Here is a 25070-nt window from a genome sequence, read left to right as displayed (position 1 = left end):
AGTCAACAACCGGACCGACTCCAGGTACAGAATATTAATACATAATATTTACGAACAAGCTAAAATGATAGTGATGTTGGGTAATGGAACCGAAACAAGACCAGTAAAAATCAACCGAGGCGTAAGACAAGGAGACATAATATCTTCAAAATTATTTACATCTGCCCTAGAGGGTATCTTTAAGTCAATAGGCTGGACAAATAAGGGAATCCCTATTAACGGAAGATACATGAACCAAGTTAGATACGCAGATGATGTAGTACTAATAGCCGACACGTGGAATGCACTGAATACGATGATTGAGGAGCTACATACAGAATCCATAAGAAAGGAGAATGAATGAATGAAGGATGAAAATAAATTTCAGCAAAACTAAACTAATGTCAGACAAAGATGACATACCTATGATAAATATCCAAGGGACAGAGATAGAAAACGTAGATAAATATACATATCTGGGTCAAAATGTCAAGGTAAGCAAAGAAAATCAGACTACCGAAATAAGCAGATGTGTAAAAATGGGATCTGCACTCGGAAGACTCTCATACGTACTTAAAAATAAAAATATACCTCAAAGAATGTGAACCAAAGTGTTTAATTCCTGTGTTTTACTTTTACTTACATATAGAGCTCAAACCTGGACATTCACTAAAATAAACATGGAGAAAATCAGAAAAACTCAGAGAGCTATGGAACGACATGCTGGGTATCTCACTCAAAGACCATAAAATCAAAGAAGACATTCGTAATAGAACAAAAGTAAAAGATGCTGTCGAACAGGCAGCTAAACTGAAATGGAAATGGGCTGGATATAACGAACGTCTTAAGGATGGCCGATGGAATAATGAAATCGGGAATTGGCGGCCATATGAAGCCAAAAGACCACGAGGAAGACCGCTGGAGTGACGATATTAAAAGAACTGCAGGACCAACGTGGAAACGTCTTGCAAACAACAGAAATGAATGGCGAGAATTAGGAGAGGCCTATATTCGGCAATCCGAATTAGGGATGGGAAAAACCTACCGGTTTTAACCGAAAACCGGTTTTTTTACTTCGCAATAACCGGTTTTATCGGTTGTTTTTTTGTTCCGGTTATAACCGGTTTTTTATTTTTAAAGTAAAAACCGGATATTAGGTTTTTACGGTGATTAGGATTAGGTTAGGTATTATTTTGGATCCCAATCATAATTATTATTTTCAAGTAATTATTCCAAACAAAACCATAATTCAAATTTTATTTTATTGTATAAATACAGAAGCAAACTGAAAGTGGAAACTCTCATCAGCCAGAAACAATTAAGTTTTATTATAATATTTCGTTAAAAAGTTATTTGTAATCATATTTACATAAGAAGTGATCTGGTACATCATCTATTTTTTACACTTGACTCTTGACATTGAAAGTGGGTGAATGGCTGTTTCTGATTACCAAAAATAATGTTCTGACTATAGATATCGAATTACCGTTTACGAATACGAATCTCCAAGGATTTCCCTACGTTTTCAAAACAATACACCCATACAGGAAGTATTAAATGAGTTAAAATGTACCTATTATACAAATATACAAACGTGTTAAAAGTAATACATGACAATTTTTTTTTTGATGGTAGTAAAAATAAAAGATGAATTGCATTATTCAATTTATTTTTAAGTAAAATATTTATGTTGATATTATTTTTTTTAAATCCCATTTGAAAGAGTCTGGGAAATTTTTTATAAGTTGAAATGGTTGGGGTGGGGAATTTTTTGGGTTTGGGAGGAGAGGAAAATTGGTGGGTATTTTAGAGGATTATATTTTTAAACGAAAAATTAAATTTGCATAATTGAATACAATAATTGCATATTATATTCTAGTCTCATTATATTCACTGACAATAGAATCTGAATTATTTTAGCGCTCTCTGTTGAGCAGTAGTATAATAATTTTGGTTTACTGCTCTCTGCATCTGACTACAACCAGATGGAATTCTGTGTACCATATGCTTAAAAGATTCACACTAATGTCCCCATATATAGCTACAATATTGGCAGATCCCTCGATTAAAAAAGCACCAAGGATGATTTCTGGTTCAGATATAAAACTAATCACTGAAATTGTAAGCATTTTATCGCCTTTCGATGAGGCCACAAAGGAGATCTCGGGTTCCCAGTACATTACTGCTAGCCTTGTCATCCCCCTTGTGTATATTATCGAAAGATTTTTAAAAAACTTCAAGCCAAACCTTAGTACAGCTCAAAAGTTATGCCAAAAGCTTATAACTAGCCTTTAAGAGAGGGGCACTAAGCTTTTACGAAATCCCCTGCTTTGCCATGCTACAATCACGGACCCAAGGTTCAAAAAACTATATCTGAATCCGTATATAGCGGAGACAGTCACATCCAATTTAGGCTCGGAAGTTAAGACGTACTTTACCGAAAACGGAAAACTTTCTCCTTCCTGCCCCTTCCAGAATGAAGAAGCCAAAGTGAGTTTAAAATCAAACCCTCTTTGGTCTTCACACGATCTGGAGTTGCTGCACATTGGTTTCAGTTCAAGTTCTCAGGACACACAGATTCAAAGTTCTTTTTTAAATGAACTGACTCTATATCTGCAGCGGCCTTTGCTGCCAAGTGATCCGTTTTCATTCTGGGATCAGAACGGAAACTGTATGCCAGGCTTGGCTTTTATAGCTAAAAAAATACATGTCGTTGGTCGGAAGTTCGGTGGCATCAGAGAGACTGGTGTCATCAATAAATGATATTGTGTCAGATGAGAGAAGCCGCTTAACCGACCAACATATATGAACGAGTTTTTCTCAATAGGCTTCATGAAAAATACTGGCCAACATAATGCTAAATCTATTTCATATAATATAACCTATTTGTAACCTTCTAACCTATACTTTTTTAAAATTTTGAATAAAATCCTTTGTATAAAAAGGTATATAAAAAACCCAGTTGGGCTATGTTAAATTGGCAAAACGTTTTCGGAATAAGTATTCCATCATCAGTACCCTAAAAGTATTTAACCACTTAATTAAAAAGAATTGAAATAATTTAAGTTTTGACTAAGGTTAGTGTAAAATGTGGTTAATACTTACAAGTTAATACATGGATGTAGCCACTAAATATGGGGTTACAAACCCTTTAAAAATTGCTAATTGAAATTTAGTTTACATAATGTCTGTTTTACAATTTAGATGGTAAAGTTACCGTTGGATTGGTAACATGGCGACATATGACTCTGCAATAAGTTGCAAGTCCTGAGACGGTATGTCTACGAGGACTTCAATAAAGCAACTGATTAAAATGACAATCTTGGCAGGTTATGACGGAAGTTGTGACAGAGCAGTCAGTGTAACTATATGTGTCTATTTAAGACAAAAGCCAACGTTATTTAAAAATTGTGAAAAATTGAAATAAAATAAAATTATAACAGTATCAACCATCAATGTTATTGTTGTAAATTATGTATGTAAGATAAAGTTATGGTGGGAAAATATTATTATACAGTGTCAAGTGGTGTGATGAAAAGATTCTAATATAAGGCCCTTTATGTTTTAATAACATCTGGTACCTGGAAAATGGAAACTAGACACAGGTGGACAGTTGGGTTCTTGAAAAGTATAGGAATTAATATGTTTGATATGTGAGAATATTATTCAATGAATGGAATAAAACTATTGTAGTATAAGACAGATGTAAAAATTGACTTATAACTCAATTATATTAGGCCCTGTATGTCAAAAAACAACATTTGGTACCTGGAAAATGTAGAATTTCTTGAGTTGCAAGTTCATAAATGTAATATCTGATTGGGTGTTAACAAACTGAGTGATGTAATTATATTTTGGGTGTTGACAAGTATCTGAAATGGACAAAAATTGATGGTTGGAAGTGGTTTTATAATGTGCTGGTCATAAAGTACTCAACTTATAACTTGAGAAAAGGCCCTATCTGTTATAAAGCAACACTAGGTACATAAGGAAAATAAAAGATTAAGTTATAAGTTGGTAGGTTGAATGAACTATTGGTCTATATTGAATATATTAGTAAACTGAAATTGTTGTTGGTGGCTCTGTTCTGTTTGAGTAAAGAGGATAAAAAATTAAGGTGTTATTTGAGAGAATTGTGATAAACGGATAGACTACGGAAGGCTGAGGTCCCCAGAGAACCGAAGCCAAACCCTGAGGGAATTGTGTGGAGAAGTAAAATAAGAATTTAATAGTCGGGAAGGGGTGGGGGATGACGGGTGATCTGATCTGAATTTGGAAATGACGAAATAGAGGAATGTAAAGTATTGGTTATAGTGGTTAAGAAATGAAATTTGGTTTGAAAAGTAAAGAGTGTGATAAATGGAGAGTAAAGTGTATTGGAAGAAAAGTTATTAGAATTAACTAAGAAGGATGATAAACTAATAATGAATATGGATTTTTAATTATAGAAGTAGATTGGGAATGTGGGTTAGGAGAATAGTTGGCGATGGAGAGGGAGAAAATCTCGATTGAACGAAACATGGCGATTAACGCAATTTGGGCTTTTTTGTTTTTCTTTAAGAATTTCAAGATCTTCATATAAATCTAATTTGAGCAATTATCAGCAATTATAGCAATAATGAAATCAAATTAGATTTATATGAAGATCTTGAAATTCTTAAAGAAAAACAAAAAAGCCCAAATTGCGTTAATCGCCATGTTTCGTTCAATCGAGATTTTCTCCCTCTCCATCGCCAACTATTCTCCTAACCCACATTCCCAATCTACTTCTATAATTAAAAATCCATATTCATTATTAGTTTATCATCCTTCTTAGTTAATTCTAATAACTTTTCTTCCAATACACTTTACTCTCCATTTATCACACTCTTTACTTTTCAAACCAAATTTCATTTCTTAACCACTATAACCAATACTTTACATTCCTCTATTTCGTCATTTCCAAATTCAGATCAGATCACCCGTCATCCCCCACCCCTTCCCGACTATTAAATTCTTATTTTACTTCTCCACACAATTCCCTCAGGGTTTGGCTTCGGTTCTCTGGGGACCTCAGCCTTCCGTAGTCTATCCGTTTATCACAATTCTCTCAAATAACACCTTAATTTTTTATCCTCTTTACTCAAACAGAACAGAGCCACCAACAACAATTTCAGTTTACTAATATATTCAATATAGACCAATAGTTCATTCAACCTACCAACTTATAACTTAATCTTTTATTTTCCTTATGTACCTAGTGTTGCTTTATAACAGATAGGGCCTTTTCTCAAGTTATAAGTTGAGTACTTTATGACCAGCACATTATAAAACCACTTCCAACCATCAATTTTTGTCCATTTCAGATACTTGTCAACACCCAAAATATAATTACATCACTCAGTTTGTTAACACCCAATCAGATATTACATTTATGAACTTGCAACTCAAGAAATTCTACATTTTCCAGGTACCAAATGTTGTTTTTTGACATACAGGGCCTAATATAATTGAGTTATAAGTCAATTTTTACATCTGTCTTATACTACAATAGTTTTATTCCATTCATTGAATAATATTCTCACATATCAAACATATTAATTCCTATACTTTTCAAGAACCCAACTGTCCACCTGTGTCTAGTTTCCATTTTCCAGGTACCAGATGTTATTAAAACATAAAGGGCCTTATATTAGAATCTTTTCATCACACCACTTGACACTGTATAGTTGGTTGCCTAACTTTAATCACATAATTTTCTCACCATAACTTTATCTTACATACATAATTTACAACAATAACATTGATGGTTGATACTGTTATAATTTTATTTTATTTCAATTTTTCACAATTTTTAAATAACGTTGGCTTTTGTCTTAAATAGACACATATAGTTACACTGACTGCTCTGTCACAACTTCCGTCATAACCTGCCAAGATTGTCATTTTAATCAGTTGCTTTATTGAAGTCCTCGTAGACATACCGTCTCAGGACTTGCAACTTATTGCAGAGTCATATGTCGCCATGTTACCAATCCAACGGTAACTTTACCATCTAAATTGTAAAACAGACATTATGTAAACTAAATTTCAATTAGCAATTTTTAAAGGGTTTGTAACCCCATATTTAGTGGCTACATCCATGTATTAACTTGTAAGTATTAACCACATTTTACACTAACCTTAGTCAAAACTTAAATTATTTCAATTCTTTTTAATTAAGTGGTTAAATACTTTTAGGGTACTGATGATGGAATACTTATTCCGAAAACGTTTTGCCAATTTAACATAGCCCAACTGGGTTTTTTATATACCTTTTTATACAAAGGATTTTATTCAAAATTTTTAATATATGGTATACAGCCAAACACAGGAACTTAGTTTCCTTGTGGATTTTTATACTTTTTTACTTAAAATATTATTTCATATTCTTTTATTGTATATTATTGCAATATGTATATATTAATCTTACTATAATCACTAAATATTATATTAATAATAAAATAATAAATAAATATAATAATTAATAGAATAAAATGGTTTTATTAAAAATTGTGTTCTATTTATATTGGTATTGATGTTCTTTCGATAGTACTAATTTTGATCATATTGATATCGAGTCGAATGAAGTATCGCAAACTAAAGTGCATTGTAAATGTAACTTTGTAATTCTTGGATTAAAAAAACCGAAAACCGGTTTTTCCAAAAACCGGTTTTTTTTTGGCCGGTTATAACCGCCAGGTTAAACCGTAAGCAAAAAAAAACCGGTATAACCGAAAACCGGTGTTTTGTCAAAAACCGCCATCCCTAATCCGAATAGAGAAAAGGGCTAAAAAAAATTGACCCGGTGACGATGGAATTTTCATTATTAGAACCCAGTCTTTAAAATATATAGCCTAAAATTTCAATTTTAAATTTAAACATTCACATCACAAACGATTACATGTCACAGGAAATGCTTTCACGAAAAGAGTATTGTGGAATTTGTACCTAAAGTTGTGTCGCTTCAAAAAACGTACTAGTGTAATCAAAGAATATTTGCGGTAAAATCCAAAAATTCCATACAAAAGCTGTTCTCTTCAGCTTTGAAACACATTTAAATTTTTGTCAAGAGGACACTCTGATCAAAAAAGACCTGACTTCACCTGTCACATGAAAATCACCTGTCACTTCAGCCGTTGTTTCTAAGGGAACAGTTCATTCTACAGAAAAATTGATAACAAACATTTTTGTTCAAAATTATCTAAGCTACATTTTTTATTTGGAACATATTTTTCTATGGTGTATAGATTTGGTAAAACGATTTTTTCATTTTTTCCTCCCCTACGGATGGGAGATTTACCAAGAAGCCGAGGGGTAAAAGTGGTAAATATTTTGTATCTTTTTGGAATCCCAAAATTGACATTCTGAGTAAAATTTAGCTTGTTCGTCTAATTTTAAGAGGTTCAGTGGTATTTTCGTCTCTGACGACTGGAGTAATATTCTAACCTTAATGATAAAATGGTTGTTGCTGTTGTAAACACATATTCAGTTGAAAAGAGATTGGGCTATCGGTTTCGCTGCATATAAAATTTGTCAGCATCTTCAGGAACCCTACACTGCTCAATGTATCATATATGAAACATACCGAGAATTTACATGTATAACACAGTGAAATAATATTAAGTCCAAACAGCACTATGTAATATATTCGATATATACCACTCTATTATACTATACACATTTTGTAACCTTGCAACGTCGTCTAATATTTTATAAAACGCGCGAATTAGTAAGTTATTACTTAACCGTAGAGTTGACGATAACGCTGAGTTTAAAATTTTTTTATAGGTGGTTATTAATCAAAATTGAATGTGCAAAATTGCGTTTTCTGCTTATTACACATCCACAAGTCATCCAGTATTAGTTTTATTTAGCATCTACTATTATTTTTAAAGGTATGGTAAAAAATTTGTTTGTATCATTTATGATACATAATGTAATTTGGGTATCATTTTAGATGTTTAGCTGGTATATGAAGAGGCCTTTATCAGAAAAAGAATTGCAAGTTATAGTCGACAATTGGGATGATAGTGAAGATGATTGTGATGTAAGTGATATTGAAGACTTGAATAATGATGCAGATGTAGAAAATATAGACGTATCAAATTTTGGTATTTTAAGATGAGCTGAGTGGGGCAAAAATGGAAGATACACCAGAAAATGAGCGAGGACGACCATCTACAAGTTCTATTGAACAGGCTATACAATTGAAGGAACATAACGGGCCAACAAGCTATATTCCTCCAAAAGATATTCGAACAGATGCTATAGGACATTGGCCAATCTACACTAGCGATCGAATCCGATGCAAAAAGCCAAATTGTAAAAAATTAACCTATGTTAAATGTGACAAATGCGGCTTGTACTTATGTTTTAATAAGGATTCAAACTGTTTCTTTTAATTTCATCAATAAAAATATTATGCTATAAAGGTACTTAAGTATTTTATTTCCTATATATAATTTTGCCCAAATGCACTTTGTATCAAATTTGATACATTACCGAAAATGTCTTGAAATTTAAAAATAAATAACTTTAAATTTTTTTAAGTATTTTTTTCATACTTCTTTATAAAATAGCTATACATATAACGGTAAATAAACATTTGAAAGAAAGGTTTTCAAAATGATATTTGGCTCTCAAAGAGACACAATAATATTTGGTTCTCAAAGAGATAAAATAATAGGAAATTTGAGAAGCCCCTTCATAGAAATAAAAACATAATGGGACATAAAAAAACTTGGTAAAATTGAGTCATTTAGTAAGATCAGAGAAAAACAGAGTAGTAAAAACAATATATTTTAAGAGACTAAAATATAGATGACATAAGGTCAGTAGGCCGTCTCAGGAAAATATAAAAGGATAATGTCAATACAGATTTGTCTATGATTGGAGTTTAACAGATTGGCTGCCGACATAAGAGTTAGGTAAGTTCCCCAGGTGCCAAAGGGAAAAATACTTACAACACAATATTTATTAATACAAATGGTTAATAATACAAAGTAAGTTTACATTCTTGCAAATTCTTTTATAAAAAAAAATAGCATGATCACGGATGATCATAATGGCACTGCAGTAACATATTGCACACGTATGTGCCACTAGTGTCACCGCTAATCATGCACAACTTAATGCTTTTTAGTAAAACATGTTACACAGTAAAATTTTTCGCAAACATGTACAAAATGTAGAAACAAGTTTCAGTTCCTTTGAGCTTCTTTACTGTCTTTTCTTGCAACAGTTTCCGTGTAACATTGGTTACGTTTTCTCTTTTTCCTATTGTTTGTAGTTTTGGCATCAACTGTAACAAGTATATGATTTACAGTAGTAATAGGTTCGGGCATCGGACTGTAATTGACTAAACCAAAGATTTGCATTTCCCGAAATGAGATAACTTGCTGTTTTGGTGTGTTGAAGAAATTATATATTATTAAACTATTAATGACAGCTGTATTCAATAAACTACAATTGCAGCTTTATGGTACCAGCAAACAGTTTTTTGAGAGGTGAGAAATAGCTTGCGAGTTGATCTGAGACGTCAACGCCATCTTTTTCTTTGTTGTAGTCTATAATTGCTTTAGGTTAAATTATAGCTACACTATATTTCGTATCTTTCGTCTCTTTCGTCTCTTTCATGTCAATTCCACGTCTGGTCGTCAAAAAGAGAACATTAAGTTTATCGTGCCATTTGCCTACTACAACGCCATCACGATGTTCCTTTTCAACTAACTCTCCTCTTTTTTTAATTTTGCGGAAACTATATCTTCTGGAATATATTTTCTCTTTTTACGTAGTGTCGCTAATAAGTGACTATAAGCATCTAATAATTGTTTTTCTAAAGGCACAGACGTGTAGTAACTCTTCCTTTTTGTTGATAGTCTTTTGCTAAATCTAGTTTCCAATAAATTCCAGTAAATTTTTCCTAATAAATCCTGCTCTTTATTAGCCATTTTGCCGGTATACATAATTATTTTTAGACTATAGCCTGCAGTAGTTTCAAGCCATAGCGGTAACGCTATGAAAGTTTATATATTGTTTGAAAAGTAATCTTCCTCGAAAAGGAATCATACTTTCATCAACAACTAGTATTAAGCCAGGATTATATTGTTGGGCAAAACGTAATTGTGTCATTTTAAATAATTTTCAAATTTTATGGCAACGATCGTTTTGTAAAGCAGACGTGTTGTCAGTAAAATGTAAGAATCTCAAAAGAAGCTTAAATCTGTTTCTGGTGATTACAGAAGAAATAAAAGTAAAATTATATAATGGTGACTTACATCAATAATCAGAAATTTTGGGAAGCTTGACAATTTCCATATACATAACACAACCCAAAATTTTTTTCTTAATTGGTAGGTTTTCATGCATGAATTCTGGATGGTCTGCTATAACGTTGTGCATTCTTTACCTGAGCAGCATTTCTGTTAGTCTGTTCTGCAATAGGTTGTAAAATTTAAATTTTCATAGACATATGATTCATTACCAGGAAACTTTATATCAAGACGTAAATGATTACAGTCAACTTCGTACCATTCATCGTCATTATTTGGCTGGTCGTCCGATTTTACCGATTGTTTGCATTTTCATCCAATAGGCTTGAATCACTGTTACATTTATCTTCTTTATCAGATTTTTATTCGTGACTCGGATTTTATTCTGAACCAGATGACAAAAATTTTCAGAATCCTCCTCCTCTAACAATTGGAGCAACTCCGCCTCTGTCAACTTTTTGTTTCTATTTGGCATACGCTGCGTTTTACTTGTACTTGGTAAATTGTCCATGATCTGAAAGACAAGTTCCATTTAAAAAAAGTAACTTTACTAGTACCTATTTTCATTAATTAAATGTAAGCAAAAATATTTGAGGTTATGTAAAATAAACACTGTAATATTTTGTTTATCCTTAAATAAACCAGCAAAAAGATTTTAAAACGAATAAACTACATATAAGTACTTCATATAATTTCAAATTCATCAGAAAACTGCAAACTCCATATAAAAACCTGATAATGAATGCCACTAATCGTTTCTACAACGCCTTATGCTCAACTGTCGTTACAAGCTATTTAAGACAACATTATCACGCCTAACAAAAGAACATAAGCAAGGTTGCATGGGTTCCTAGTGTGCCACAGTAAAACTATTTGAGCGCCCTCACAGTGCTGACCGTTATAATAATTTTCTGAAAGTTAAATACGCACAAATAACACCGGTGATCTTAATGGCACAATTGCAATAATATGTTAGTTAGTATCGCCGGTAATCCTTGTGAGAAGATAGTAGATGCTGCTATAGTAGGATCGTTTTAGCCTGTCGCATAAGTAATAAAAGTGTCAGTTCAGATTTGCCTCAGGTAGTCAGCGGTTCTCAAATTAAAAATGTACGGTTTTTCTTAATTTGATAATACGACATTAGGGATTTTTTTAATAAAATAACTTTGTATTATGTTTTATAATAATTGAATATCATAAGGTAAATTGATAAACATTGAGTATGTAATATACAGGGTCATTCACGCAACATGTTGGTTAAAAGTTTTTAAAGTTCTGGTCGTCACTGGTTTCTGCAAACTTGGAATAATTGGTTATGCAAAGCATTCTTCATTGTTGAAATATTTGCATTCTTCTAGCACTTCCGGTTGTACCGGAAGTCGCCATTAAGTTAACTCAGCGTGTACTAAACTCTATTTTTATTTAAGCATAAAAAAATTTGCCAATGTTAATACTGGGTGTTCAAAATTCTATATAAAACTGTTCTATATAAAACAAAGACTTATTCCTACTTCCCACACACACCTTTCCAAACCCACCGAGGTAGGTTGTCCTCCTGCGGTACAACCAGCCCCGGCTTTCCTCCGCCCCCTGGTCTTTGGAGCCAGGTCTCGACTATTTCGCGGTATCCCCCTTCAGCCCCCGTTAGCCCATTTGGCTTTATCACTACCGGTCAAAGCAATTGTTCGGCGATCTAATGATGGTTGTGTGTGCCGATACTTGCTTTCCCTTTTCTGCACCAAGTTCAGTCGAGAGCGAGCAAGCATCGAATCCTTTCATCCGTCGTCTAATGGCCAGTTATTCGTCCAGTCATGTCCTTAATCTACCTTACTTGCTAATCTAATTTTTTTGGTGTTTGCATTTAAGAGCGTCGTGCGGCGTGCCTCCGGCTCTCTCCTGCATGCGGTTTTTGTTTTATTTTTTTTTGTTTTTTTTTTTGGTGGTTGGTACCTTTTTGTGTTAATTTTTCTATCTACGTCTTAATCTATGGACAGGTATCATCACTATCTGACTCGCTATCCGATTCATCTGAATCTTCATCATTACGAATAATTAAAGGTCTTACTTCATCAATAACTTGTTCTATTTCATATGACTCTAAATTTTTTTTTCAGTATGCTTAATACATTTCCGCCATTGTTCCTGATTGACTTGGTTTAGTGCATTTTGCCAGAGTTGAAAAAGGCTGGCTTCGTCGGTGGTCTTACATGCATGTTTATCATAGTAGTTTTTAGTGATGCCCCACACCAATTCAATTGGATTGTACTGGCAGTGATATGGTGGTAGCCTTAGGACCTCATGACCATATTTTAGTGCCATTTGGTCAACGATAAATTTTTTCTTAGTAATGTGTTCTTTGCATTTATTTAATAATTCAGCTTTTAAAACTAGATGTTCGTGTTCTATATTTTTCTCCGACAGCCACTTTCTTAAGTCTTCTTTTTTCCAGCTACTTGTGGGAAACTTTTCCTCCTCTCTGGTGTGATACGAAGCATTGTCTAAGACTATTAATGAAGGATTTTCCAGATTTTTTAATAATTTTTCCTCAAACCAATGTTCAAAAATATCGGCGTCCATATTTCCGTGGTAATCATCAGTTTTTTTTTTGTCGAATAAAATATAAGACTAGCATTGGGTATAAAACCTTCCGTATTTCCTGCATGCAATATAATATATCTTTTGCCATTACTCGCACTAGTACTCGAATAGCATTTGGTAGAATCATCTTGCCAGGATGATTTGGTATTATTTCCTTTCGCAAAAATACATGTTCTGTCAAGAAACACAAATTGTCTGGCAAATTCGGAATTCTTGTTTTTTAAATAGTTTCTTATAAATTTCCACCTTTTTCCAACAACATTGGACAGCCGGCACAACACTTTACGATTATTGGTTTTTTTGAATCTAAAACCCATAGCTTTTAATACTTTTGATAAACTGGTCAAACCCATATCACAAAGTTCTCTGTCATTTATTTTTTGAATAAGTGTCTTTCTTGTAACATGTTCTTTTGCTTTGTACATGTTATAAATGATATTTCTGATTGAGATTCTAATACCTTGTGGCAAGTCGAGGGTTTTCGGATGCAAACGAATCCTTTTATTTTCCTTACTTAATTCCTCCTCACTCATTTTGCGAACTCTTTGCAAGGTCCGTTCTAAAATTCCACGAGCTGCACTTGTCCTTTTTTGAACTGCCAGTAATGATGTAATTGGTCCCATGTTGATTTTTTCTAAAGTAAAATAATTTTCCACTTTCAACACAATTCGACGCTCACTCGGAGATAAAAACTTATATTTAGGTGTTCTATCGTTTGCTTGTACGTTATCCATTGTCACTATTGAAAATCGGCGATCGTTGAATACTAATAGCGAGAGTTTTTTCAATAAATTATCATCACAAAGCATTCAATGTTCGTTTTTTCAAGATTTATAAAAAAATTGTTTTGGTAGCGCTGATTTTTCCTCAAATACTACAGCCGACCAGTATTAGGTTCGGTACCACAAAGCAGGTAGAAAAGGGAAAGCATAACAGAGTGACTGTAACTAGAGTCATAAATTATTTTTCGGGCGTTAATCCGAAATACGACAGGGTAAAACGACTTCACTATAAGACTCATCGCGAGTTGTGACTCAGTGATGAGAGACAAGAAGAAAAAACAGATCATAGGGAGTTTGTGTAATGTCAAGTAGTATTAAAGGACATTATCAAAGAAGAGAGGAGTATGAAGTATGAAAGGAAAGATAGACATACAAAATATAAAAACCACTTAATTCATTAAGTTCGGGACATAGAACAATTTATTGGTCATATTAGTTGCTAACCTCTAGCCGATAATGGAGAAGGAACTTAGAAAGAAGGGAAGTTACGTTGACATTGAAATATAAATAAATAATTTTTATTCTTCATTCTCTTCTTCGTCTTCTTTTATCTTCTTTTATCCGCTAGGATATCGGATAATTTATTTATAAATAGCTATTAAAAACCTGCAGATAGCTTTATTTGATAATATACAATATTGCCAGTAAGTCATCGACATAGTTGCCTAAATGATAGGTGTGACTGCATATTCCATATTCATTTATGTACTAATTGCCAAAATCAATTAAAAAAAATATATTTTTAAAATTACATCATTTACATTTAACATTATTAACTTAAGATAGCTTGTTAAAACATATTACATTAATTAAAGTATGAATTATCCCATAATTAACAAAATATGCTAATAATGTCACAAAAACTATAAAAAATTATTTTTATATTCGTAATAAATTTACGAATATGAATGTTTATTAATAGTGTTATGTAGATAGCTAAAAATTACTAGTTTATCTAAAAACGTTTTCCTAAAAAGGAATGACATTTTCTGTAGTGATTGATCCATGTATCATTCATATTGATCAAATCCTAATTATTGCGTACGTACCAAAAAAGTATTAAAACTAATGCTGATTTTAATTTTAGGTCTTGTGTTATTTTTAAAATTTACTTACTTAGTCAATTTAACAGAATACCAGACGAACGGAGAAGGGGATCATAGTGATGTTGTCCAAGAAAGGAGATAAAAAAACCCTAATAATTGTTAAACGATAACTGTTGTAAATATAACACTCAAATTAATAAGAGTAATAGTAACAATAATAAATTAAACGAACAACTCTGCAAGAAAAACAGCAAGGGTTTCGGACCATAAGATCGTGTACCGATGTAGTTCTTATAATAAGGCAGATAAAGGAAAAGACACTGAAATACAGCAAACCAGCATATATTATTTGCCTGATAGATTTAAAGAAGACGTCTAAAAAAGTAATAATAGGAGACGTAATAGATTTATTATATTATGAATACAGCCAGATTTAGTAAAATATATATAAAGAAAACACCGATGGTAATATCCGAAGGAAAACTCTCGCCACCTATATATGAAGTATGGAGATTCTTGATACATTAGATAGACAATGAATAAACATCAAATTGGAATGCAAAATCTATAATAAAAGATAAACCAAATCTTCATATAAAGCAATCAAAAAGCGTTGATTCAACTGAATTAAATGAAACTTGATTATCATCTAACCAAGGTTTAAGAATAAATAACTATAATTTTATAAATAATAATAGGATAATATATTAATATAGTGGGGTACAAGAATTAATAATAAACTTAACAGACTTCATAGTTGAACCGTGTCGATTATCACTGCGCCGAGCTTTCGAAATCATCTCTGACTTTTTTTAAGGGCTTCCGAGGTCTCAGTCTCCCGAGTTTCCAGACATTACTAAACTGATCACTAATCAATGCATTACTGTTACTGGGAACAGCTGACGGTTCATTTGTATCGTCAATGGTGACGTGGTTTGGGTGGAGGTTGGCGTGGGGGTTGGCCAAAGGGTTGACGAGAACATTTCTGATGGCTGAATTTTTATTGGAGAGTGGATAGGACGATATTTTCTTTATGAGAGGTCTTTATGTCGAAGGTAACCGGTTGCCGGTTACCTTCGTTTTCGCTTTGATTGAGACAATTTGCATTTTTTAAATTCTATGGCTTCTCGGATAATTCTTAGTTTATAGAAGCGGATGGGTTCTATGGTTCTGGAGTTTTTAAAATTAATTCTGTAACCTGTATGAAGATAGTGTTGACCTAGAGCTGATAATAAATCGTAATTGCGTACAGAAATGCAATGTTCATAAATCCTCTTTTGGATTATACAATTTATTTGGCCTATATAAGATAGGGGCAGTCTACACAAGAAATTTCAGATACTCCGTGTTGTTAATTTGGAATGTTATCTTTAATTAATCGGACATGAGATGAAAGTTTTTGTTAGGAGGTAAATATTGTCTTTATTTCTCTTGATTTAAGAATTTTGTCGATTTTGTCAGTGAAAGCTTTGATGTAAGGAAGAACAGCTTTTGTATGATAAGGGTCTGAGTCCTTGGATTAAAATTGAGTAGGGGATTAATGTCTGTGGATGCTCCTATTAACGTGATTTTGGCGGTAACCGTTTAGGATAAAGGCCTGTTTTAAGCTAGAGAGCTCAGCGGATGTACTTGCATTATTACAAAGGCGTATTAATTTGGAGACAAGGGTATTAATGACTAAATTAATTTGTGAAGATGGATGGTACGAGTGGATATGCAAGTAACGATTGGTATGGGTGGGTTTTCGATAAACAAAGTGATGAAAACTCTTGGATTGGTTTTTATTTATGTTAACATCGAGAAACGATGGGAATAAATCAGTTTCCAGCTCCAACGTGAACTGAGTACTAGGATGTATACCATTCAAATGGATTTAAAAAGACATCAAAGTTGACCCACCAAAGTTAATCGGCGCGGTTCAACCCAAAAGCCTGTTGAGTTTAATATTAATTCTTGTAATAGTAATAATCTTAGCTTTAGTTTTAATTATGCTAACCGCGGAAATCTTTCGGAATATTTTATTTGCCTCTATGAGGAGAAATTTTATGAGCTCGCTAAATCATATAGCTGCTACGTTAGAATCGTCTCTTTTGTAATTTAACATTTCTTAAAGTCTACCGAGGCCATAAATTCATTCCCAAATTTCTAAAACTGAAACACCATACTTCTTCTTCTATTTCCTAAATTCTTAGAAAGACCAGTTTTACGCTTCTCCGTGAAACTTCATTTTATTCCATAACTATTCATTCATTCCACTAACTAGATGTCACAAATATCAATATTGTCTATATCTGGCCATCTATTTATTCTTTTAATGAACATCATTTATAACTGGCAGTTTCTTTTAAATCAACACACAGACAGCCCTAAACATTTGCGAAGACTGAAACTCTTCTTCTTCTCATTGCGCCGTCTCCTTTCGAAGGTTAGCGATCCAAATGGCAATTGTAGTTTTGGAAACTGCTGCGCGAAAGATCTCCGCGGATGAGCGGTCAAACCATCTCCTCAGGTCTTTCAGCCACGAGTTCTGGCGTCTTCCTACTGATCTTTTGCCCTGTACTTTTCCTTCCAGTATAACTTGAAGTAATTCATATTTTTCGCCTCTCAGCACATGACATAAGTATTGCATTTTCCTCTCTTTGTCGTCTGTATATATACATCTCAAAGGCATCTATTCTTTTTTCTATTTCAGAGTCCATTGTCCAACTTTGACAGCCATACAGTAAGACAGAAAAAACGTAACATCTGATTATTCGGATTATAAGCTGTAGACTAAGGTCTGATCTTGTAAAAAATGTTTTAATGCTCATGAATGTTTTCCTTGCTTGTTCGATTCTTGATAGGATTTCTTTTTTTGGATTACACTGACTATTGATATTTGTTCCCAAATATTTTATGGAATTTACCTGTTCTATTATTTGACCCTTGGCATACACATGTACGTTTATTGGTGTCTTTGAAAATACTAAAGTTTTAGTTTTGGAAACGTTTAGATGTAAACCGAACATTTCGCTGTGGTGAACTACTGCATTTATTATATTTTGTATTTCTTGTGCGTTGCTTGCTATTAAGACGGTATCATCAGCATATCTGATGTTGTCTATGATGATTCCGTTAATCTTAATTCCGCCTTGGACCTCGTCTAATGCTTCTCTGAATATAGACTCCGAATACAAATTAAAGAGTAGCGGTGATAAGACGCAACCCTGTCTCACTCCTCGTCGGATTTGTATGTCTTCGGATGTTGTGTGCTCTATTTCAATTGTTGCCGTTTGGTGCCAGTATAGTTCTGAGATAATTCGCAAGTCTTGTTCGTCAACTCCAGTTGTTCTCAGAATTTCGATCATCTTTTGATGATTAACGCAGTCAAATGCTTTTCGATAGTCAATAAAACATGCATATGCATCTACATTCATGTCTCTGCATCGTTGCGTTAACACATTTAAAGCAAAAAGAGCCTCTCGTGTTCCCAATCCGTTTCGAAATCCGAATTGAGTGTCGCTCAACTGGAACTGGCACTTCTTGTAAATTCGTGTATGGATAATTCTGAGAAAAGTTTTAAGGACATAAGACATCAAGCTTAATATTCGATAATCATCGCATTGTGAGGAATTCGATTTTTTTGGTAATGCTACGAATGTTGATTTTAGCCAGTCTGTTGGTATTTTACCTGTGTCATATATCTTATTGAATAGTGCTGTTATTAAATCTAGGCTTTTACTTTCGTTATCTGCAATTAGTTTAAGTATTTCGACATTGATATTGTCTGGACCGGTGGCTTTTCCATCTTTCTGAGATTTTACTGCATGAATCACTTCTTCTTTGGTTATTTCTGGGCCTTTTTCATTTATTCGATTATCTGTGGATGGTGGAGAACAAGGTCTATCGTCGTCAAAAAGAGTTTGTATGTATTCTTTCCATCTCTCTAGTTTGTCTTCTGTACCCATAATTATTTCGTTATTATCATTTTTTAATATTGTTGCTTGTCTCTTTTGGTGTCTACCTGTCATTTCTTTTACTTTTTTATGAATATTAAAGGTGTCGTATTTTTCCTGAAGTTGTTCTATTTCTAGGCATTTTGTCGACATCCAGTTTTCTTTCGCCTCCCTGCACTTTTTTCTAATGATTTTGTTGATTTGCTTGTATTCTATTGGACTTGTTTTATGTTTTCGTCTTACGTCCATGAGGTCCATGATCTCTTGCGTTATTCATTCTTGTTTTTTGTTGTGTTTTATGAACCCGATGTCTTCTTCTTGTATCTTTGTTATTTTTGTTTTTAGAGCAGTCCATGTTACTTCAATGTCTGTCTGTACCAAGTTTTTGATACTCATTTCTTTTTTCTGTTCAGGGTTCTTCAGTTGTGAGATGTCTATTTTTCTTGTCACTGTTTTCTTTTTGACTTTGAGAAATCTTTTTAATCTAAAATCCATTATAACTGGATTGTGATCGCTATGTATATCAGCTCCAGGGTATGTTTTCGTAGATTGTATGTACTTCTTAAAGGTGTTATTGAGTAAAATGAAGTCAATTTGATTTCTAAAAATTCTGTCTTTTCTCTCTGCAGGTAATTTCCATGTGTATAGCCTTCTAGGATGTTGTTTGAAGAAAGTATTGGCAATTAACAGATTGTTTTCTACGCAGAATTGTACAAGTCTATCTCCTCTATTATTTCTGGTACCTAGACCGTATGCTCCTATGTAATCTCCTTCAATACCACGGCAAATTTTAGCGTTAAAGTCACCCATGATCATCGTTATCTCACCTCTTTTTGTCAGTCTCATTATTTCATCTATGTTGTTATAAAATTTTTCGATTTCTTCGTCTGGCTTGTCACTTGTTGGAGCATAGACCTGAATAATATTTAGTTTTCTGTGAGTTGTTTGTAATTTCAACATTGCTACTCTATCATTTAGAGGGATGAAGTCTATGACTGATTGAGTAATTTTGTTCGACACTAATATAGCAGTTCCGTATTGATGTTCTGGGTCGGTTCCACCTGAATAGTATATGTATCCATGTTTTGTTTTTTGTATTCCTGATCCAGGCCATCTTACTTCACTCATCCCCAAGATGTCTATTTTGAGTCTTACCATCTCGGCTTATTCGGTATATCGGTATATTTGTATTCTCTGTGCACTTTCTTGGGTAGTTGACGGGGGGATTCTTCGCACCCTCTCCCCATTTAAGGGGTGCCCCGGACTGAGGGCCATTTTCTTTTTCTCGTCTTCCATTTAGATTTGTGGAAAATATAATGGGGTGGTTTTCCCGTTGCCTTCCCCATCGCAGTACCACAACCATTTAAACTGCTCCAGTCATGCATGTGGTAAGCCAGTTTCAAGCCGGTCCAGGATCATTTCCTCTATGCCTTGAACTGGTACTGATGATCGCTGCTGCCCTTCACCAGGGAGGGATAGGAAGTAGGTAACTAGATTTTGGAAGGATAATGGAATGGGACATGATTTCTCTCAGTAAGGAATTGAGAGCAAAGCATGGCTGGCGTGGGCAGAGATGCTTCCCTGAAGTAGACCTATTTTCTACCAGGAACGTAGAAAAGTGTCTACCCGCTACCCTAAGCGCTAAGCTAAGCCCTAAGCGCTAATTAGTTCATTTAATTGCCAAAAAAATTGAAAACCTACAACTCTGAAATACACTACAGTGGTTCACAACTTTTCTGATACCCCTATTTCGACCATCGTGACTCAAGCTTTAGCAAAAGGTTTCAATTACTCTGTTGCCCTAAGTCACATTCAAATTGAGCAAATCATCTGTCAAACTGAAAAAGCTATCTCCAGCTTACATTCCAAAGATGCTAAAATAATAGACAAGACATCGCTTGAGTTCTTAGAAACCTGCTACTCCGAACATTAGCCAATCCGAGATAAATGCCATAAAAGGACTTAAGTCAAATCCAAATCTAGCAATTTTTCCAGCCGATAAAGAAAATGCCTTAGTCATCTTAAAAACTCCTTCTTACAATAAAAAACTCTCAAATCTCATTAATACTCCAGACGACAGACCGATTTCTAATAATCCAACAACCTATCCAGAGAAAATAACCCAAGTCATTTTAAATAAAACATCTCTTCATGTTGACATAAAACAATCTCTAATTCCAGAACACCTCGAATATATGGTTTACCCAAAATTCACAAACCTGATATTCCTTTACGTCCATTGTCAGTGTATATAATTGCATTACACAAACATTGGCCAAATACTATATCTTCCAAAATCAATTCTACAGACAAATAAATGATATTTCAATGAGCACTTCACTATCTCCAGTAATTGCCAATATCTTTAAGACTTCGAGACCCGACCACTATCCACATGAATGACCCACATGTTGGCTACGATATGTTGACAATACATTCGTTATTTGGCCCACGGCAGGGACGCTTGGGTGTCTTTTCAAACCACTCACAACAAATTATCAAGTTTACGATAGGGGTAAAAACTAATTCATCCCTAGCGTTTTTTGACATTATCGTAAATAAAAACCAATCCCAATGTTCTCATCACTCTGTTTATCGAAAACCAATTCTACGAATCGTTACTTGCATGCCAACTCTTGCCACCTACCTTGACAAATTAATTCAGTCATTAATACTCTTGTAGCCTCTTGTCCCCCCATGTCACCAGATCAGTACGCCTTTGCGATGATGTAAAAAAACCCGCTCAGCTCTCTAGTTTAAAACAAGCCCTTATCCTAAACGGTTACTGCAAAAATTACATCAATAGGACCATCCACAGATATCAATCTCCCACTCAATCTCAACCTAAAGACTCAGACCCTTATCATACGAAAGCTTTTCTTTCTTACACCAAAGTTGTCACTGACAGAATCGACAAAAGTCTTTAATCAAGAGAAATAGACAATATTTACCCGCAACAAAAGTTTTCATCTCTCGTCCGATCAATCAACAACATTTCAAATGAATAAAAATCCTTGTTCAGACTGCCACCAATCTTATATAGGCCAAACAAATCTTAGAATCGGAAATAGGATTTATAAACATTCCATTTCTCTTTCTGCAATTTCAATTTGGTTTCAGCTCTAGGTCAACATCATCTTTATACATGTCACACAGTTAATTTGTGAAAACTTCATAACAATAGCCCCCATCCACTCTTATAAACCAAGAAATATCCGAAAAGCCATAGAAATTGGAAAAAAGTCAAATTGTCTTAATCAAAGAGATGTCCGCTGTTCGCAGTGGCAGTAATGCATTGATTAGTAATTAGTGTAATAATGTCTGGGCGTTTGGGAGACTAACACCCTCGAAAGCCCCGAAGAAGACATTGGGGAGGATGTCGGAAATTCAATATATATATATATATATATATATATATATATATATATATATATATATATATATATATATATATATATATATATATATATATATATATATATATATAACGGAGCTTTGAGGATTATTGGGATATGCAGCAGTGAAATAAGTGAACTCTTTTAACTGAGTTTCAAGCTTTCGAAAATGTTTATTTTCATCGTCAGGAAAAAACTGAAATAAAAAGCTAATGTTAGTAAAACATCCTCGAAAAAAAATTTTTATTAAAAGTTGTTTTTTTACTTACGTTATTGAGATTAGTATTTCTTGAATGTTACACTAACATGTGACAATTTTACGCACCACTCATAAAATAAGTTAAAAATTAAAAAATACATGATGTAAAAAAAATTTTAAATTGTCAAATTATATAAACTGACATATAAGAAAAAAACAAAATTAAAAAACTGTTTTAAAGGAGAAGTGTGCCAGCTAACTGTGAATTGTGATTAAGAAAAAATGTCATTTTGGACATTGCAAATGACACAACTTCTTTTATTATTTTTTCTTATTCTTATGAAGTATTACTATTAATAGAATATAAATCAAAATTTACCAGAAAGTTATTTGAAACCAAAATTGTAAACCAAAAATTTTTTTTATAAGATAGAAGAATAAAATTTGAAAAATTACAATGAATCAATTGATGAGACATCATTGGAATAGAGAATGGTTATCCAAATATAATAGGTAGGAGTAAATAGTGCTTAATTAATTTATATCACTCCTTTGATATCGCTGAGAAAAGACAGTGGCCTTGAGGTTAAAATATGACAGAACAGCAAGGCGTATTTTAAATTTTATTAAACTATTTGAGCAGAAACAATTATTTTAAATATGTACAAGTAACATTGACAAAATAATTAATAAAATGTAAGTTGAATAAATCTAAGTTAAGTAAAGTAAGAAACTATTTTATTTTATTTTAATTTGAAATTATTTAATATGAAAATATGATAGAACATATATCTTAGGGGACAATTTTTAAAGTAAACAACATATTAAGCCTAATTCTGCAATATTAATGCATGATAAATTTGGCTCAAGTTACTAATGTCCGTTCTCTTATTAAGAGCGTTAGGGTGTTTAAGTATTGAACACATTTCCAAAAACTGTCTTTTAACGAGATTGCGTTTATTGCCACGAATCTTAACTTCATTAAAGTCCACTTTGTGTTTAGTGTTAATAGCATGCTGGGCAAGAGCACAAGTATGCTTAGATAAGTTGATATCACTGCGGTGTGTCGTAAGATGCCCCATCAGTGATCTCCTTGTCTGCCCGATGTAGCATGAGTCACACTCAGCACAAGGTATGTGACAGATGACATTTACTTGTTTCAGAAGGGACAAGGGTGTTTTAGTTTTAGAAAACAAATTCCTGACAGTCTTAGCATTCTTAACCGCAATTTTAACCGGTACGTTTTTCTGTTTATACAGTTTAATAAGTTTTTCAGTAACTTGAGGAAAATAAGGTAGATATGAGTAATGGGCGGTTGTAGCTACATGAGCTACAGTATTAGGCAGAACAGTGTTATTAACTGAATTATTCGATATTATTCTGAGTTGGTCACCATTGGGTATGTCATTTAAAGAGGAACCATAACTTTGTGAATAAAGGTATTTATTAATGAGAGAAGATGGATATGAATTCTCAATTAGAATATTTCTAAGTAATTGAAGGAATTCCCTTCGATTAACTGGTCAGTTTATTTAGCCTACAGCTTAAAGCTTTAATTAGGTTTAATTTATCTTCTAAGGGATGACACGAATGGTAGTTGAGAAACCTATTAGAGACCATTGGTTTCCTATACCAATTTGTGGTTAAGGTGTTGTCTCCCATTCTAATGACACGCATGTCTAAGAAGGGAATACTATTTGTGGTGTGGTCCTCATGTTCAGCAGTAAACTGTAAGTGAGGATCGAACTCGTTGAACAAAGAAAAGGTGGCCTGTATCTTATCTGGGGGTAAGGCTAATAATAGGTCATCAACATACCGCTTAATAAAAGGGATTTGGAAATCTAAAAGACCCAAACGGTCAGATACTAAATCATCCAATACAAAATTAACTAGGATGGGAGAGATTGAGGAGCTCATAGGTGTCCCAAAAATTTGAAGATAATATTTGTCATCAAAGACCAAAAAATTAGTATCAAATACTAATTGCAACAGTTTTGCAAATACATCCCAGGATACAGGACAGTTAGGTTGGATAGAATTCCAATGATTTCATAAGGAGGTCGTGACACTAGAAAAAGGTAAATTAGTGAAAAGAGATACCACATCAAAACTCACTAAAATGTAACCTTGTGGAAGTTCAAAGTTATTAATAAATTCACTAAAGTGAAAAAAAATTAACAATATTAAAGTTGTTATTATAATTATAAGATTTTGATAGTATATCAGTTAAAAATTTTGAAATAATACTATTTGGTGACTTAATGGTGGAAACAATCGGCCTCATGCTCAATGTGGGCTTATGTATTTTCGGTAGACAATAAAATCTGGGAGCATATCCATCATAAATATGTAAAAATTTTGCAAGTGGTTGATCTATGATTTTTAAATTTTTTTAATGAGTAATAAATTTATTTATTTTATTAGTGAATTTAGAGCAAGGATTGGTAAAGAGAGGTTGATAGTATCTATCATCATCTAACAACGATTGACTCAGACTGAGAGATTGATCTCTGTCCATGAGGACAGTGGCATTCCCTTTATCACTAGTAAGAACGAGAAGATTAGGGTGGGTTTTTAAAAACGATACCGTCTCCCTGTAAATCTTATCTAACTCCGATATGGGTTGTCTAGGGTGATTAGAAAAATTCAACAGAATATTGTTGGAAAGAGACCTAAGAGATAGAAGGTCAGAATTGTCAGCATGTGACAAAATATTTTCAACATCTGCTAAGATTCTACTAACAGAGTAATCTCTGAAAGATGGCTGTAAGCCAAATTTTGGACCCAAGGATAACAACTTGAAAATGTCCTGAGGAACCTCAGTATTGGATAAATTTTTAATCC

Source organism: Diabrotica undecimpunctata, chromosome 8, assembly GCF_040954645.1.
Source record: "Diabrotica undecimpunctata isolate CICGRU chromosome 8, icDiaUnde3, whole genome shotgun sequence".
Lineage (NCBI taxonomy): Eukaryota > Metazoa > Arthropoda > Insecta > Coleoptera > Chrysomelidae > Diabrotica > Diabrotica undecimpunctata.
Note: the sequence above shows the minus strand (reverse complement) of the source record.